This window comes from Manis pentadactyla, chromosome 5, assembly GCF_030020395.1.
Source record: "Manis pentadactyla isolate mManPen7 chromosome 5, mManPen7.hap1, whole genome shotgun sequence".
NCBI classification, from domain to species: domain Eukaryota; kingdom Metazoa; phylum Chordata; class Mammalia; order Pholidota; family Manidae; genus Manis; species Manis pentadactyla.
The window spans coordinates 612,954-631,768 of NC_080023.1; the positions used below are offsets into that span (position 1 = coordinate 612,954).

The following is an 18,815-nucleotide window of genomic DNA, read 5'->3' on the forward strand; positions in this document are numbered from 1 at the left end:
CCCAGTGACTTTCCTGGTCACAGCTTCTGGCTATGATCCTGGGATGTGGTCAGGCGCTCAACAGGGACAGATTTGGCCGTCTGCAGGCCTTCTGGGGACTGGGGCCCTGGCTGGTCTCTGGGCAAGACCTGCCCCGGCCGCGGGTGAGCCCTCAGCATGCCTTCTGCTTCCTGTGACGCAGAAAACAGGTTCTAGGTGACAAGTCCGGAAAAGACTGCTTTGCCCTTCCAGATAGATGTCAGCAAGGGCAGCAAAAGAGAAAAGGAACAGCCCTTTGATTTCTTTGTCTTTGAAGATAAAAGCCTAAGAATTTGTCAGAGAAGGTTAACAGCCGAGGTTGCCTTAATCCATCTGTCTTAACTGCTTTGGGATGATGGCCCTGGTCCTGGAATCGTCTGGCCAGGTCGCCCTGGGCTGCTTGTCTTGGGCAGGGTGGGCGGCTGTGGAGCTGGGAAGGGCGTCCGTCTCCACAGGGTGCATCCTCCGTGCTCTGGGCTGTGGTAATGATCCAGTGCTGTGGGGCTGTCACGAGCACCGCAGGGGGGCGCCACGGTGAGCTGGGTGTGGGAGCCCTGCGTGTGTGCTGGTGGGAGGAGCCCCTGGGGGCCCGGGAGTGCTGTACCCCCCCGCAGCGCGTAGCATCTCACCTGCTCTGGAGGAAGGACGGGACAGGAGAGTGCAGGCGAGCTTCCTGCTAATGAGGTTTACGTCTGCAAAAAATGTTTTACCAGCAAATTTACTACGAAGAGCCCTTCCTGGGGATTCGTAATTTGTTTGATACATAATGCAGCGCCATTCAGGGCATTGCTGAAATGAAAGATAAAGTCTAATTTGCTGGGGAGCACGGAGGCCAGGGTGATGGTAATTGGGAGTGATTCTCTGCTCCTGGTTCTCCGGTTCTCCCTTCCTGCCTCTCGAGCTCCGAGTGGGGCAGGTCCCAGCATGACCAGAGGCCTCCCGCACCCGGGGCTGCCGCTTAGCGAGCCTCTGTGGACAGTGGCTGCGGCAGAGATGTGGGGAGGGGACCCAGCAGCCGGGTCTGCAGGCGAGGCTGCCAGATAAAACACAGCATGGCCAGTCATGTTGCAGTTTCAAATAAACAATGAAGAATTTTTTAGTGTAAGTGTGTCCCATGTAATATGTGGGTTGTACTTATACTAAGAAAATTATTTGTCATGTATTTGAACTTCAAATTCAAATACTAAGAAACTCTGAATAATCTGCTGTTTATCTGAAACCCAGATTTAACTGTGGGTCCTGTATTTTCATCTGCAACCCGCTCTTAGCAGCCTGGGGTCCTGGCTCACAGGGATGATGCTTCCTGGGGGGCTGGAAGCCACGAGGCAGGGTAACCCCATGTGCATGTCTAGATGCCACCCTGCTCCCCCTTCCCTTTCAGGGGCATTTGTTGTCCTCAGAGCTCTTCCCAGGGGTCCCCATTTCATGCTGTGAGGTGGGTAGAGGGGGGCTCATGGGACTGGCTGGTGGCCAAGGGCACCCAGTTTTGTAGGTTCCTGGCTTCTCCCTCTGTACAGGGCCCTGCTGGAGAAGGGACCACCTTATGGCCGGGGCTGTCACGTGGTCCACCCGAGCTCTCTGTGTGGCCCCGCACAGACCGTCATCGTGTTCACTTCCTCACCTTCAAATGGGCTCAAGAGGCCGGCCCCTGGCCCTCCCATGTCCTCGGTTTTCCATTCGGCACATTTCCCAAGCCACTCTTCTGTTGGGCACTGTGCCAAGCTCTGGGGATGCACTGCTGGCCTCCCAGGCACCTTCCTCTTTGCTGGTGCGCATGGTCTGGTCAGAGGTGGCGATTTGTCACGAGCGATGGAAGAACACGCGGGAGACCCTGAAAGTCACAGCCTTCGACTCTGAGCCCCGACCTATCCCCTGCCTCGAAGGCACTGAGGCCAATGAGCGAGCGGGTGGGCAGCGAATGCCCGTCTTCCTGCGCGGGCCGCGTCAGTTTGGGGTGCCCGCTCTTGGCCGTTTGGTCCTTTGGTTGATGGCGAGCCAGTGGGGATGCGAGCGCAGGTGGAGAGTCCCATACTGCAGCCGCGTGCGCCAGGCAGGGGCCGCCTCTGTGGCAGATGAGGAGGTCACCCGCTGGGGTCTCTCTCTGGGTCAGCACATCGCCTGGTTGGGTTCAGCCTCCCAGACCCACCCTGGCCACTGTGCTGGTTCAGCCAGGCTCCCCACCCCACCTGTGGGGTGCTCCCCTCTGGGACCGTGGAGGCCCCACTGCCTTCTGAACCAAGCCCCGAATCTTAAGCCCGATGGGCATCATCCGCCCTGCAGCCCAGCCTCGGCCAGCTGACAGGGCCTTCGTGTCCTTTGTTCTTTTTCTGAAATGAATTTCTCCACCACCATCCTGCTCTCCAAAGCCTACGCATTCCTCAAGACCCCCGAGCAAACATCAGCGCTCGCACAGAGCCTCCCAGCCCTACCAGCCAGAATGCCTCCCCCACCCCTCGCCAGATTCCGCAGCCTGGTATTTCCCCCATAGTTTGAGCTGGCACTTGGTCAGCCCTGTGCTAGACTTAGCTGCAAATGTGGCCATGTGCCCTGTGGCTTGTCACCACTATATCACTTATCCTAGGGCTTGGTGCCCAGAAAATGATGGTCAAATGAGAGGCTCCTAGGGAGCGTGGCAGCAGCCTGCCTGCAGGATGTGCTGAGCTTCCGGAGGGGAGCCGGCCCTGTCCTCTTTGGAGTTTGGAGCTCCAGCCCTGGGTCTCCTTATCAGGGATTCTCCTTCACTTTGGGGGCCTGGGTTCATCCTGCCAGGGCCTCACCAGCTCCCTTGCCTTCCTGCACAAATTCTGGGGAATTGCCCTCATGGTCATTGTATGGAATGTTCTGGTCTCTCCAGCACTGTGTCTGTTCTCTGACCTATAGGGATTGTCAGCACAGATGGCTTAGGTCCCTTGAACTGCACTTATCTAAGGTGGTGGGAACCCTGTGGACACCCAGGTTCTCAGATGCCACCCATGCAGGAGGGCCTCCATATGGAGAGCAGGCAGCCTGGGTGTGTGCTGTGTTGACACCCCCACAGTGGCAGAGCCGCACCTCATACCTGCTCTCCCGCTTCATGGCCGCATGGGAGGTGGTGGATTCTGGCTGGGCCACGGGTGCATCGGTGGGCCGGGAGGCCCGTGGCCAGAGAGAGAACGCTGGCCCTCCTTGGGTGTCAAGCCGTGTCCCCTCTGCCCCTTGGCCTGTTCTTACGACTGGCTCCTGCCTCCCCCACGTGGAATGGGAGGGGGGTTCCCATTTTCACAGCACTTTTGGGGGGAGGCTCTGGCAGGGACAGGGGACATGATCCGCCAGCACGTGGCCCCACCTCCTGCCGGCTCTTCGTTCTCAGAGCCGAGGACATGCCGGCTTGGCTGACGACCTGGCACTGCTGCCAAGGGCCTCCCACCAGAATGAGTTCGGGGGCTGGGTGTTTTTCTGAACTCAGGCACTAACCCGCACGGTGATCTACTCCAAGATCATTCTCAATCCACATGTGAGCGCTTTAGGCAGCCATGCCTTCCCTGCTGCCGGCCTGCATGGCCGGACCCGTCCTGTCCCTCTAGCAGTGGAGACATGCCAGGCTCGATGCTGTTCCCCCTCAGCCGCCACTGCTGCATATTAAGTGCAGGGTGCCCAGCAGGCCTGCCAAGGCCCTTTTCAGGGCCTGTGCATTCTCAGGGCTGATGAAAAGCCTGAAGCGGGTGCAGTGCGGGCAGGGCCTTGGCATGGCACCTCTGGTTCTGAGCACCCGAGGGCCTGTTGAACCACCCGGGAAGCCTGGGAGCCCCAGAAGACCCCCTCTGAGCTGTCGCCCCCTGCAGCTCCACCCGCTCCCATCCAGCCCACGCCTGCCTCCCCAAACTCTTGTTTAAACAATTAGGGGAAATCCTTTCTGGGCAATTAGGGAAAGGCAGTTGCCGTTGAGACAGACTCCTTCAAGCGTTTTCATTCTGCTCGGCGGAAGGTTTCCAGAATGTCGGGGAGGGAGCCTCGGTGCCTCAGTACGCAAGTCAGCAAGGCCCCTGGCCCCCTTCTCGGCCAGCTGGGTGGGAGAGGGGCAGGGGGGAGGCAGCCGTGGGGGCCCCAGGTGGCTGCCCACCCTGGGCCCCGTGAGCTCCAGGGCCCCTGGGCCAATCCCAGGGGTGTGGGCAGTGGGAGCAGGGAGGACACCGAGCGCCTTTCCCACCTCCCTCTGGAATTCTGGAGGAGCCTGGGAGCAAGGCCCCTGCACCGGTGGGACCTCCATGACAGGAAACAGGCAGGATCGCGGTGGAACCCTCCCGGGTGGGGAAGGCACTTGACATGCCAGCCCAGAGCGCAGGGGCGTCCTTGTTGCCATGTGGGCGGGAGGCGGCCTGGGGTTTCTCCAGGCCCGGCTTCAGGACTGATGGGGGGTTTTGCTGTGGGACAGTTGGTTTCATTTCCTCCTGAAATAGCTCAGGCTTTAGACTCTGGAAGACGTGGGTCCGGCTCTGGCTCTCACCACATACGTGCCCTCGGTTTATCCCCAGCCTCTCTTCGTCTATAAGATGGGAACGATGTCAGTACCTCCCTGCAGGTTCACGGTGAGGACTTAAATGTGCCTAGCGTGCTGGTGTGCCCAGTGGGGATGCAGTGGAGGTGATCTTATTCCTTCCTTCCCACCCTGTGTGCGACGAGGCTGGCAGTGCTTGGCACTGGGAGTGTGTGCCCAGCGAGTGTTCGGTGAACAGTCAGTGAGCGAACGCTCCTTGTTGTCATTGCTGCCTGGCTGTGTGGCGGTCCCCTTGGCTGCTGCGCATTCTGTGTACAAAGTAGCACAGTTAAGGCCCCCAAGAGGCGCTTCCTTGGAGACAGGCTCAGACTTCCTGGAGATTCCAGGGTGGCTTCTCCTAGTCTTTGGAAACCATTTGCAACCCCTGTCAGTTTCGCTGAAACCAAAGCTCTGTTTCCGGCCAGCATGTGGGCTCCGGCATGGGAGGCGGCGGGCAGTGGCGCTCGCACAGTGGGGGCAGGTGCCGAAGCCCAGGGGTCCGGGTTTGCCCTGGAGTCGCCCCCCAGCCTGCAGGGCTGGGAAGGCCCGGGAGCCGCCGGGAGGCCGGAAGGGCTGGCTCTGAGGCAGGCAGTACCTGGGGCCAGCCCAGGTGGCTGCGGGAGGCTGCGCATCAGGGCCTTGGGCTGGGGTTCAGGTTGGAGGTGCCTCCTCCTTGACACACGGGGTCTCTTCAGGCCCTTGAGGATCAGGGGTCTTGGGGGTGACCTTGCCATCTGCCTGCAGCCCTGTAGACCCTGCGGCCCTGACCTCCTCTCTGAGGGCCTCCCCAGTTCCCAGAGGCTGGTGAGCTCTTGACCTCCCACGATGGTAGGTCCCATGGGTGGTATGTTCCCTTTGTCACTCTGGGAGATGTACCCAAAGACCACCAGGTCAGCAATTTGGCAGCAAAGAAAGAATGAGGCACCCTTATTTTAAGACCCTGGCCATTACTGCCTCTGGGGGACCCCAGGACCCTGTGAGCCAAGGGATCAGAGGGCCGTGTGGTCTGGAGGGGGCACTTTTGGTGGACTCCAAACATCTGCAGCTGAATTCAGAGAGGAAGGGGGACAGAGCAGGCCCAGCAACATACGGCGCCACTGCGGGGGGACAGCTGCCCAGAGGAGAACACGGGTCCCAGAGATTGGGGTGCTGCTGGGCAGGGGGCCCGAGACCCCCAGGCGGGGGGCAGGGAGTGGACGAGGATGCCAGCCTGCCCAGCGGGAGCTCCCAGGCCCCCGGGCTCCGAGACGGGGTGAGGAAAGACGCGGCGTGCTCGGGGCTCTGAGACCCGGACCATCAGTGCTGCCCCCTCCCCAGCATGGCCGACCCTCCCCGTGGCTCTGGCCAAGCACGAGGACCTCTCTTAGAGATAAATGAGGAGCCCCTGGGGCCCAGGGGATGATGGGGGGCTTCAAGTTCTTACGCTAAGAAAACTTGTTTTTTTAAAAAAGGACTTTGGAAACCAACCAGAGGATGAGCTTGGACCCCCAGCTGCTGCTCAGCACAGACTCAGCATGGGCCCAGGAGCTCATTTAGTCCTCAGGGCACTGGGGTTGGGGGGGGCAAGCTGTCCCCCATTTATTGATGGAGAAGCCAAAGTCCTGAGAAGTGAAGTCCCAAGTCGGGATCACGGGATGGACCATCCCTGTCACGTGGATGCTAGGAATGGCTGGGGGCTCCCGGGGCTGCCTGCAGTGCACAGCACACAGGCCCTGTTCTCCGGGTGCCTGTGTCCTGGCGTGGTGCCACCCGAACCCCAGACTGTCAGAGGATGCCCACCTAGCGCTTCCTCTGTGCCAAGGGCAATGCTGGGAGTGAGCATTAACTCACTTATCCTCCTGGGGATGTGGAACTGTGGTCCCGGTGCACAGATGTGGAAACTGAGGCTCGCTGTCCAACCCCCACGGATGGTCAGCAGCGGAGCCAGCCCTCGTACCCACGACATGGTCATGGCGTCTGCACTGGCTTTACAGGGTGTAGCACATGTGAAGAATACCCCCCTCCCCGCCCCCAAGCCCTGAGCCATCACTGTGAGGTGAACTACCACCAGCACTTCAGGGAAAAGGCCCTTGTCCTGGGGCCAGGGCCCTTCTGCCAGCTGCAGTGGACGCCTCAGCTGCCCTGATCCCTAGCTGCTGAGCGACTGGGGTCCCCACCCATAGCACCCAGCAGTCCTCTAAGGATATGCCAGTATCTGGCAGGGGTCGTAGTTGAGGGATGGCTTATGAGAGGCTGGCGGGAGCTAGGCAGGTCATGTAAATGAGTGAAGAGCTCCAGGGGACACAATGGAGACAGGTGGGGAGTTGGGGCAAACTGCCTGGAGGCATTCCCACCTACATTCAAGAATTTAAGGCCAGGCACTGGCCACACAAAGCCCAACTGTGGGCAGATTTGGCCCATGGGCCCCCATTTGTGACCTCTACTGGGGAGACCTTTGTCCCTGGGAGACCCCATCAGGGCTATGGGCTGGGTGTGGGCTGGGACTCTGATCCCCATTTGGCCCCAGTCAGCTTTGCTTCTGATGTGCCCACAGTGCTCTGCGGCCAGTGAGGGTTCCCTGTCCCTAGACGTCAGAGGGACACTGAAGTGGCTTCCAGTGTTGACCCCGGGAGAGTCCAGGTCACAGAGAGACCAGGGCTCAAGTCCTACTGCGCCTGGGACCCCATTTTTGTCTGGCAGATAGGGGTGACAGTCATGATTGGAGACAGGGCACAGTCGACCTGCTGGCCTGACATGTGGCAATGTTCTGAGAAGGGCGGTCATCCTGTTGTCCCACGCGACCTTAAGGAGACTCACTTCCTCGCGGGGGCATTGGGGCAGGGCAGCAGGTTTGTGGGTCCCATTTACAGATGGGTAAAGTGAGCCCTAAAGAAGCCACGGACTTTTCCAAAGGTGGTGGGGGAGGCTTGGGTTCTGACTCCCAGGCCTGGGGAGCCCATGGGCTGTGCTCAGTGCCCGGAATGTTAGCCGAGGTCTATGATGCCCACTCCACCCTGGGTTTTGAAACATAGGCTTGGGTGCCTCAGCTGGGGGCAGAATGTTGTCCTGGGGACAGCCACGGCTTCGTGCCTGAGGCCGCATGGTGACATGCCTGCTGCCTTGTTCTGGAGTCAGAAAGGGCTTGTGCTGAATCCCTGGGATCTGAGAATTTCCTGAAACTCCATTTTAAGGATTGCACACTGTGTAGTCTCAGTCCTGGGCAAATGCAGATGGCAGCCACAGCTGTGCAGGAAACACCAGGGTACAAGGCCGGAAGGTTCCAGAGCCTGGCTTCTCTGTGCCCCATCTGCGTTCAGGGTGCTTGGCTGCACCCGTTCAGGGGCCCCACCTGCTCATGTCCTCTTCTCTTCATCAGAACCTGCATTCTTGTGTCTAATCTGTGAATTTCAGGTTCAGAGGTTAAAGGTTTCCTGGCGCCACACTGCCCACCTAACTCTTGCCTGCTGCTCTTTGTCTCGCTGACCATGTACTTCTGGTCCCTCCAGGGTGGTGTTAGAAATGAACCCACAGGCTCTGTCAGCTGCTCGAAACCGAAGTGTTGGCACCTGGGACAGGGTGTTCCCTCGAGGTGGGGGTGACGCGATGGTGGCCACTCAGGCAGTCTGAGGACCAGGGCTGGGCAGGGGAGGGAGGGGATCTGGTGCTGCTCTACTGGGACCTTGTGGAGCCCCTTGCCGCCCACAAGGATGCCTGGGGTGCACAGTTACTCGGTCCCTCCAGTGTGGGCATGTGGTGGGTTTGCACGCTTAGCGTCTGTGTGGCCATGATGGTTCCTGCCTGCCTGCAGCGCCGTCTGCCTCCCACCTCACCATCTCCTCAGGCCACACCCTCGCATCCTTCCAGGCTCTGCCCACTTGCTTCCTCCTCCAGGGAGCCTGCCCTAAGCTCCCTGTCTCCAGCCTCCACAGGACACACAGCAAGAGCTCAGGAAGCATGTGCCAAACAAGCAGAGGCAAGAACCCTGCTCTGAAATCCAGAGACACTTGGAAGGAGGAGCAGAGTGCCCGCCCTGACCCCGACTCAGGCTTGCATGCCCCTGGTCACTGTCCCAGAACGCTGAGGCCCACTCCTCAGTGAAAGTCCCAGGCTGGCAGGTGCGTGCAGCAGTGTGTGGCCTGCATGCAGAAGGCTTCTTTGCCCGGGGATTTTTTTCCAGCGGAGCCTGATGTGGTTGACTAAGAATTGCGTACTGTAAGCGGACGCCTCTGTCTTCAATGATTTTTGCATTATTGGAAACTTTAATGTTCCTGGGTAATGAAATCCATTATCTGGTTTTCAGTGGAATACTTAAAAAAGAAAATTATTGGAATGAATAAACAATGCAATATTTGTACCCAAACATTCCTTTAAAATACAATGAGAAACATTTCATCAACACTTGAAGCGTTTGCGTTGTTTGGCCAACCCTAAATGTCTTCATAAAACAAAATGAAGAAGCGAATCTGTGAGTCTTCATGGGGATATTTCCTATATTGATATGTTTTTTTCTTTTTTGAGGATTTGGGACATAAACAGAGAGAGTGTTGGAAGAGCTGGAGCGTGAGGCAGCTCTCTATTTTTAGGGTGTCAGGAGGCCTGGAGAGTGCCGGGGGCTGGAAGCAAAGGCTTGGTCTGAAAGGCCGTGGGGTGAGCTCTGGCCACAGCTGGCTCCAGGTCTGCAGCCGGGTTTCCTCCTTCACCGGGCCTCAGTCTCCCGATCTGAAAAGCGGAGACGCCGGTCATGGCCACTGGAAGCCCACGTTGAGGACTGTTCAGGGGCCGAATAGAGCGGCGGGTGGGAGACCCTTGCTGACACCTCTTGTTCTCACGACTAGACCCCAGAGCCTGGGAGGGCGTGTTCCATTTTGTCTCCAAGGGGCCCTCCACCCCGGTCACCTGAACAGCCACACTCATCGGTCCATGTGCTACATGAAGAGGCCCCCTAAAGAAGGGGGAGCCTTGGGAGCTGAGCCCCAGCTCTCACAGCTGGAGGCCATGGGCTCTGTAGGGGAGTTGCCAGGCCCGTGTTCAGGTGCCAGCTCAGCGCTCCCTGTGCGTGGCTGCAGGCAAGCGAGCCTCCTCAAGCCCAGGGTGCTCGTCGGTCGGTGCAATCCCACAGCTGCGCAGGAGAGCGTGCGTGGAGGTTTTGTGAACTGGCAAATTAGATAGGTTATGGCCCAAACCCTCCTTCTGGTGGTGTACAGAGCAGTGTGGGGCAACTGGATGGATTCAGACTTTAACATCACAACCCTAGGTGTGTGGCATAGCGGCGTGACTTTGGGCAAGTTACTTAACCTCTCTGGGCCTTCCGTTCCTCTTCTGTGGAAAAGAGGGTGATGACCTGGCTTTGATGGTTTCTTATGAGAATCATAAGTGTGTCCTGAGGTGCCTGGCATGAGGACGACATTTCATGAATGGTGGCAAATATCAGTGCCACTTGCTGTGTGACCTGGGGTGGGCACCTGGCTTGTCTTATTCTCAGTTTTCTTATCTGCAAAAGGACAGGATTTGACCAGTTGATTTTTAAAGGTTCCTGTCCTTTTAAAAATTTTATTCCTCTTTCCAAGTGTGTAATTCTTTTGCAGCATTATATTTTAAGCCTTAAATTTTAATCAGTTTTGCAAAAACACCTCGTGGCCTTAAGAGAGGCACTTTGGCAGAGGAGGAGAATTCTGCTCATGGTCTCAGCAGCCTTGGTGTTAGGCCCGGGCGTGAAGGTAACCAGGCTGGACCCCTGAGCAGGAGCTTGCGTCTGGGGCTAATGGAAGAGACTGGTGGGTCTCTGGACCAGACCATCGCCTTCTGAAACCCTGGGCCCCTAATGTTTATTGTAAGTTGGTTCCGCAGTGGTATGTGGGGTGATGAGGTTTTATTAGTCAGGATGACTAGATAATGGTAACAGGCAGCTCCAAGTCTCAGTGGCTTAAAAGTCATTTATTATTATCATTGCTCCTGGTTATGTGGGTTGACTGGACCCACCTGGTTCTCGCTTGCTGGCGGTCAGAAGGTGGGGCTGGGGCCAGCTGAAGGCTGGACGGGGCCGGACGTTCATGATGGGGTCCTCACGCCCGTTCCGGTGCCTGCGTGGAGCAGCTGGGGGCCTGCTGGAGCCACTCCCTTTGTGTGGCCTCTTCATGTGGTGTGGGCTGCCTTGCAGCACGGCCGTGCCTGAGCAAGGGCTCCAAAAGACAAAAAGTGGACGCAGCAGGTCTCCTAAAACCTGGACCCAGACACTGGCACAGTGTCCCTTCAGCTGTCCTGTGTGGTCAGAGAAGTCACGTACCCAGGTTCAAGGAGGGCACATAGCTTTCACCTTTGGATGGAAGGAGAGGCAAAGAGTTGTGGCCATCTACAATCTACTAAGCCACCATTGTGGGAGCTTCCAGTGTACCAGATACTTCTCTGAGGGCTTCTCACCTCATTTAAGCCTCCAAATATCCTAGGAGACAGGTGCTATTATGTCCCCATTTCACAGTTGAGGAATACAAGTGGAAAGGAGAAGCAGCTTGCTCAAGGCCTCACTGGGAGTACGTGGGGGAGCCAGGTTCGAGCCTAGGATGAGCAGATACGTGTGACCGGGACGTGCACACTTCTCATCTGCAGCAGGAGCGGGGTTTACCAGCCGACACGTGTTCTGCCATCCTGAGCAGGGCCCCGTGCCCAGGACTCTGCCTGCGGTAGGCCCAGGCAAGAGCGCGTCTTACATAAGAAAGGGGGTGAAGGTCTCTTTCAACCCAGCAATTATCCCATCACCTGGCCTCCTTGGCTTTGAAGGTCTCTTTTCTGCAGGCTGCTCCATCCGTAATTAAAAAGGCCCACAGATCCTCTTTAACGGGAAACATGCTGGCACTTCTGGTGTGGTTTAAAGTGAGCCGGCTTGTTCCAGAGACAGTTTGTTGTGAGTATTAATAAAAACAACATGCATTTTTGTGTGTTTCCATAGAGACTTCCTAAGATTTATGTCCCCAAGACATATCTTTGGATCCTGTGGAATAATTATCTTCCAAAAGTCCCCTGATATTCTGCAGGTGTCCCCAGCTGAGAGGCAGATGTTGAGGGTATTTGTGTATGAAATACGGGGTGGGTGCCGCCAGCCCCAGGCCTTTCATGTACTCAAGGAGTACGGGGTGTCGTCAGGGTATAAAGAGGCACGGCTGAAAAACATCTGGGCACATGGGGCTGTTGCGTCTGCAGTCAGGGCTGCTTAAAAGTCGGTGTATGTCTGCCAAGAACAGCCAGTTCCCCTTTGTATTGCTGCCTAATAAGAGAAGCTCAGGCCGTCACAGGAGGCCTTTCATGTCGGCTTGCTGCCTGGACTGCCGGGCACCAGGGCAGGCTGGCTAGTCGGCCGGGAGCCCGCATCACAGGCAGTGTGGAATGCGGGTGAGGACGCGGGGCTGGGAGTTCCGGCTGCAGAGTTTGTATCCCTGCTCTGCCGTGGAAGGCTGAGTGTCAGGGTCACAGAGCAGTCTGGACCCTGGTCTCTTCATCTGTAGAATGGGTGCATGAGGGTAAATATCCTTTCATTTGCAGATGACAGAGGCCCAGTTCAACATAGAAAAAAAGAAGATGTATGACTTTGCAGACTAGAAAATTTGAGGGGTAGATCCAGGACTCAAATGATGACTTCTGGGTTCTGTTCTTTTTTTCTGACTCTATTTCTGGGCTCTGCTATGTGGAGAATTTGCTCTGGAGGAATTTGTTCTGTGAGAAACCATTATAAAATTTTCCTAGGGAAATGAACAGTTTTTTTTAAAAAAAGGAATTAGACATACCTGTATGAACAGCCTCAAGGGTGGGCTGTGGGACCAGGACTTTGTGCCCTGCCCATTCTTTGGGGGGTCGCCCCTCCTGGTGGATGGGAGGCCTCACCGTCCCTCGTGGCTTGCAGGTCTCAGGACCAGGGGTGGTCACAACACAGTGGGGAGGAGGTTTGGGGCCAAGCTGACCAGGGCACGGAGTGTGGCTCTGATATTTTCACAGCTTCTGTGACTCCGGTGGGGAGACCTCCCCTCCCTTGGCCTCAGTGTCCTTTTCTGTGACCGGGTAGCTGGTACTACTGGTGCCTTGGCAGGAACATGAACACCCGCAGGGCAGACTCAGACAGCCGGTGCTGCCCCAGGGTTGCTTCCCTCCCTGACACCTGCCTTTGGCAGTGTTCTGGCCCCTTTGGCATCAGTTCCCAGCTGCCTCCTGTCTACCGACTGGAATCCGGGGTGGCGCCTTGCCGTAGGGGCACCGGCCACTGGTGGTCAAGCCGGTCGGGAGTGTGTGTGCCCCACGCTGGAAGGTGCCTGGGGCGGGCCTGGGAATGCTGGTGCAGCGGCGTCTGTCCCAGGCTCCTGCCTTCCTGCTCTGCTGCCCTAGACCTCGGGCCTCTTCCTCAGGTGTACAAGGTGGCTGCCATACCTCCAGGCATCGTGTCTGCATTCTCAGCAGGAGGGGAGGGGCAGGGAGATGAGGAGCAAAGGGGAGTGCCCGTGGAGCTGGGTCCTGCTGGAAAGCTGCCCCAGGTGCCCCACCCAGTGCCTTTCCCTTGCGTGTTCACGGGCAGCCCTGGGGCCCCAGCATCACGGAAGGTCAGCATGTCAGGGGGGCACACGGCCTCCAGGACAGAACCGGCTCAGACTGGTGAGGATGGAGGGGGGTGTGGGTACTGGGTAACCCATGTTCTGGGGGCAGACAATGTATTTATTGAATGTGTCCCGTGGGCCAGGCCCTCCTGAGCATGTCTGGCTACTTCTCCCACCTGTGAGGCTGGAGGCGGGGCAGGGAGGCCTTGTGTTACCCATCTCTCTGCCCCTTACACCGCCGTCCTCAGCAGTGAACCCCCCTCCTGACTCAAGACCACCTTTCAGAGCTGAGATCCCCTGCTCCTGGGAAGGATGTAGGCACTGGGGCCACGGGCCATCAACCAGCAGCGATGGGCAGACCCCCTGGCGAGGGGTGCTCTGTGGCAGACCCTGTGGGAGGGTGCAGCCCTGATGCCCCCTCACCCAGACCTTCCTCTGCATCCCCAGGGAGACAAAGCAAGCTCCCTGAGGTCAGATGGGCCCTGCAGACCCCAAGCTCGGCATTGCACTGGCTGTGTAGTCTGAGGAAGGCTCACAACATTTTTGGGCCTCTGTTTCCTCATCTGCGCAATGGGTGAGAATTAGGGTGTGTGCAGATTAGCCTGTTGCCAGTCAGCCGCAGACTTGGGGCTGCACAGTCGTGCTGCACTAAGGGCTCCGGTTTCTTGAGCACTGTCCGAGGGAGCCCACGGCCTGCAGCATGTCTGCGACAGCCCCATCACTGGCTGTGGCCACGGCTGGCCACTGACGAGATGAAATGGGCTCCTCTGAGAGTGGGTTCATCAGAACTGGGGTGGAATGAATGGATGCAAAAGGAGGAAAAGACCCCACCCGAGCGCAGCAGGCCCTTGGGAGAGGAGGGGTGAGTACGCCTTGCCGGCCCCAGAAGTTCCCAAGGAAGGGACCCCCTGCAAGACGCCCAGCAGCAAGGATGAGAGGGTGGGGGCTGCCGTCCCCCAGGGAAGGACCAGTTCCTCTGAGCCAACAGACGGCCCACCCGTGGGTCACAGGCACTCAGGAGGCCTCAAGGCTGAGGACACTGTCACCTGTCCCTGTTGTCTGTGAGCAGGCTGGCTGGACAGTGGCTGGGTGGGATCAGGGAAGCAGCCGGCCTGCTGGTACCAGGGCGGGCAGCAGGGCGAGGCTTCCCTGTTGGGGGCCCCCAGTTCCCTGGAGAATTCACTAAAAGTGGTGACCCCCCCTCTCTGGTGTGGGTAAGGCATCAGGCGTCCAGTGACCCGCAAAGTCCATCGATAAATGTAGGTGCCATGGCCCCAGGGCACGCCTGGTGTTACAGTTTGTGTCTGGAACTTATGTACTTGGACAGGACTTTTCAATGTGATGAGATTCTTAGAGCGGCACAGACCACCGGGCCCGGGACCAAACGCCCACCGGAAGGGCACACCTCTTGTGACCACCCGTCATGGTGGGAAGTTGGAAACGACCTGAATGGTTCCCCAGTGGGGACTGTTTTGGGAAATGATGTCTCTGCAGCCTGTGATGCAGCACAGGTGACTTTCTACACGGGAAGTGGGCCTCGGTGTGATGGTGGAAGCTCGTTTCGTTCTGTTTCATGTGTGTAAAAGTGTGATGCTTGTGAGTGTGGGCCGGTGGTCCTTCTAAACAGCAGGTCCCTTGGGACAGGAGCCCCCTGAGCTGCTCTTTGTACAAAGGGATCGCCACTCATGCACACATGGGGATTGTTTCCTGTGGCCGCTTTGGGATGTGCAAAGTCCGTTGCCACTCAAAGCCCTGAGAAGTCCTGTAAAGGAACAGCTTTCCTCGACTTGACGCTCTGTCTTCCAAACTCACGTGACAATGGGACACTTTCCTAGTCACCCCTCATTCCCACTCATGGACATGCTCTGAGAAGTACTGTCCCGTACCTGCCCCACTCTGCGCCACGCCCGGTCCCGGGACCAGCAGGGACCACGGCAGACGCAGCCCAGGCTGCTCGGCAGCTGAGTGGCTGTGGTGGTCCGGCAGCGAGGAGGGGTGTGTGCCCCATCCCGGGGCCTCCTCCACTGCGGGATGAGGGTGGGGAGGGGGCGGGAAGGCTTTCTAGGGAAGGTCTCAGAGCGGGGTTCCCTGGAGCAGCAGCCTGAGCATCGCCTGGGAATGTGCTGGGATGGACGTTCCCAGGCCCTTCCCCAGACCTGCTGAGTCCATGTTCTCACTGATTAGGGGGGCACTGCTGCTCCTGGAGTTTGAAAACCACTGCTTGGGAGGAGGCCAGGCTCACCAGGTGAGGCCTGAGACCAGAGGGTGGGGGCGGCGAGGGCCTTCCCCACAGAGGGTGCTGCCCGGGCAAAGGCCCTGTGGTAGGAAATGAGCAGAGCTGTCAGAGTGGAGGCAGGTGTGTCTGGGAGCTAGGGAGCCGGTGGAGGGGTGGGCGGTGGGGCGTGGGGGGTGGGGGTGGCCTGGGTGGGTGGGCCAGGCAGTCAGCCCCGTGGCCCAGAGCCGTGTATCTGCAGTCATGTCCCACTGGGTAGGCGGGGCGGTCAGCAGCTGTTCCTCACTCCACTTCTTTCTGTAAATGTTCCTATAATGGTGGAACTTTTTCACTGAACATGCATAACTTTTATAATGAAAAAGAAATAGTAAAGTGATTTTTACTTTTTAAAAAGTAAATTCTAGGGCTCTAAATATTTCACCAAGTATCTGTTGCCAGAGAGATCCCTTCCTCATCAGCTCCGTGAACATGAAACCCGTAGTGACCATACACTTTATCGCCTAAACCGGGGCACTCTGAGAAAGGATCGGGGTGATCAACGCATGCGCTGGGTGGTAGGCGTGAGCGGGGACCATGGCAGAAACGAATGGTCCTCCCGCGGCTAAACCCCAGATAGATAAGATTTCTGAAAATTATAGTACACAGAAATCTCCAGCCAGCCTGGTTCCTCAAGGGTGGCAATCTAAAAGAGGTACTGCATTTAGTCTTGGAATATTTGAAACAGTCAAATGGAAAATCCCCCCAGCAGATCGCTGGGCCGTTATCTCTGTGTCCCCGGCGGAACCTCAGGAGGTCACGTGGCTGGTCCCAGTTCAGCGCCAGCATTCTGGATGGAGAGTCCAGCTGCGCCCCCCTGCACTGCCTGGATTCACCCAGCTGGGCAGACCCACAGCATCTGGAAACTGGGGCGGGGGGGTCACGACTGTAACGAAGCCCTTGGACAGCAAAGCCCGGGCCCTTCCCGGTTCTGTGGGCCTCCCCAGCAGCTCTGCTACCGGCCCCAGATCCAGCTCCCTTGTCCCGGGACCCCACCTGCGAGGTTTGCTGCAGACGCTCAGGCCTTGGGCAGGAGTGGGGGCGGGGGTCCCGGGGTGGGTGGCGGCCCCCAGGTTCCAACCTGGCCCTGCGTCCGGCCTTACTCTGGGCCCCTGGAAATGACCCGGTCAGTTTATGCTGAGCGGAGGCGCCAGGCTGCCCTGACCTCACCAGGGGCTGTAGCTCATCCCGGAGCCAGCGGGACGAGCGCCAGAGGCGGACCCTTTCCCTGCCAGAGCGCTGGGCCTTGGGGCCCACAGGACCACCTTTCATGCGCTCCTTGGTCCCGTGGGCATGTGGGGCCCTCACTACGCCAGAGGCCGAGGAAGCCAGGCGGGGCCCAGGCTGGCAGCAGCTCCTCCCCGACAGCCGACGGGGCCCTCAGGGCTGCCAGAGAGGCGGTGACCCGAGCTGGGCTGTGGCGGCAGTACTGCAGGGGGACGGCTGCCCAGCTCCTGGGAGACAGGAATCAGTGCCTTCCTGCAACCTGGCTCTGCTTCCTTGTGCCCTAGGCCCGGGCAGCTTTGCTCAGCATTGGGGCAGGGCCGTGGGGATTCTGGGCCCTTGGCTCCGGGCGCCCCTGGGCTCCGGGCAGTGGCTGGGTCTCTGGGACCCGGGGTTCTGCGGAGCAGGGACAGCAGCAGTGGCTGCCCTGCAGTGCTGTGGGGGGCAGTTACTTGTTCCTCAAATGGAGGATGCACGGCTGGCGGGGGCGCTCCCGGCATCCAGGGGCAGAGGTCCGGGGTACTGCTGGACGTCCTGCTGTGCAGCCCATGGCACAGAGTGGTGGGACCAGAGTGTCAGCAGTGCTGCGGCCGAGGACTCCTGTTCTAGAGGGATGCCGGGCAGGTGCCCTCTGGTCCTGGCCGGAAGTGCCTAAGGGCTGGCACCTGGCTCCTCTTGCAGCCTCCCGCCTTGCTTGCAGTCACACACACCGGAAGGTCAGGGGGAAACACCCATGCCGACCGCTAATGCTTACCGAGTGCCTGCTGTGCGCCAGGCCTTGTGGGAGGGGGCCCGCTTCATCCTCACACCGCCTCAGTGGGCCGGGTGGTATGATCACTGTGCTCATTGCACAGACGGGGAAACTGAGGCATGGAGACCTAAAGCAACTTGCCTCAAGTCACACAGCTAGCAAGTGGCAGAGCCAAGACCCGAGCCCAGGCCGTCTGGGTCTGGTGGCCGTGGCTGGGCCGTGTGCCAGTCAGTGTTTCCTGTGGGGAGGTCTATTCACCGGGCTGTCTGCCTGCACTGGGAGGCGGAGGCAGGAGGCAGGAGGCAGGGAGCTGCCCCCTGGCACGGCCAAGCTGCACCCTCACTGGGGGCCCCCTCGCCATGCTGGGTGCTACTCCCCAAAGGTGGCCCACGTCTCACGTGTTTCTCGGTGTTCACAGGCAGAGTGTGGGCCCAACGCCCACTCCTTCCGCTGCCTGGCAGATGTGGGCATCGGGCTGCCATGGAGACAGCCTGGTCTGTCACCCCTCCACCATGTCGTCATTGATTTGTGACTCTAGGGCATTTGCTGGTGATTTGAGAAACTCAGCGGGGACTTCTCAGCCCTCTGGAGCAGAGTGGGATGGGATATTCTAACACCTGGGCCCCGAGGGGCAGGGAGTTATTAGAATGTGTAAGTCCCAGGCCTGGAGGCAGGCAGCTGGCCAGAGGACAGAGGGGACATCGTCACGCAGAGGGGTGACCTCTCCATGCTCTTACCCACGGCGTAACGGAACTGTCGGGATGGATCCTAGTGCCCAGCAGTGAGAGCCCTCACTCAGGGGAGGGGGCTGTGCTGGTGTCCTGCTGCCCTGCCCGCCAGGATGGAGTGTGTTCTGGGGCAAGTCCCCTCATGTCCCTGAGCCCAGGGTTTGCCGCCTGAATGAGACAAGTGGCCATGCTGGAGGCTCCCTGGGGGTGCCGGGGGCTCTGTTCTCTGTGTGGGTCACTGTGCTACCCCAGACCCACTCGCCCCCCTACCCTGCTCTGGGCCTGGGAGGGGCTGTGCTGTGGGCCTCTTGTCTTGGCTAGTAGGAGGCACCCACAGGAATTGTCCCCAGATTGGGTCATGGGTTTGGAGGGGTCATATTCACAAGTGTCATGGCGTGTGAGGTGCTGGGATGTGGCCACCCTGCCTTGTCCCTCCGGCGAGGGCAGTGGCCTGCTTGGTGATGGGTGTGTCCCTGCTGTCAGGCCACAGCGGCCCTGTGTGCCTGGGGCCACCCCTCCAGATGCCCGCTGGTGTCTTGTGCCCTGCCCCGGCCTGTCCACTCTAGGGGAGGTGTTCAGCCCGCACCCCCAGGCAGGTGCCCCTGGAGCCCGCAGCACCCAAGCAGGCGGCTCACACTGCTGCCCAGGGCTCCTGGTTTTCTCCTCCCCGTGGTCTTGCAGACACCCCACACTTCGGGGCCTTGTTGCCTCCTCCCTGTGTGTCAGATGACTGCCTGGGGCTTGGAGGAGCAGCCAGTGA

At 58.9% G+C, this 18,815-nt stretch overlaps 1 protein-coding gene across 1 annotated transcript in view; it reads left to right on the plus strand.

Moving 5' to 3' along the window:
- The window catches only part of SORCS2 (sortilin related VPS10 domain containing receptor 2), a 446,479-nt gene that overhangs the window by 30,943 nt on the left and 396,721 nt on the right, over positions 1-18,815 (plus strand). The window lies entirely within an intron of this gene.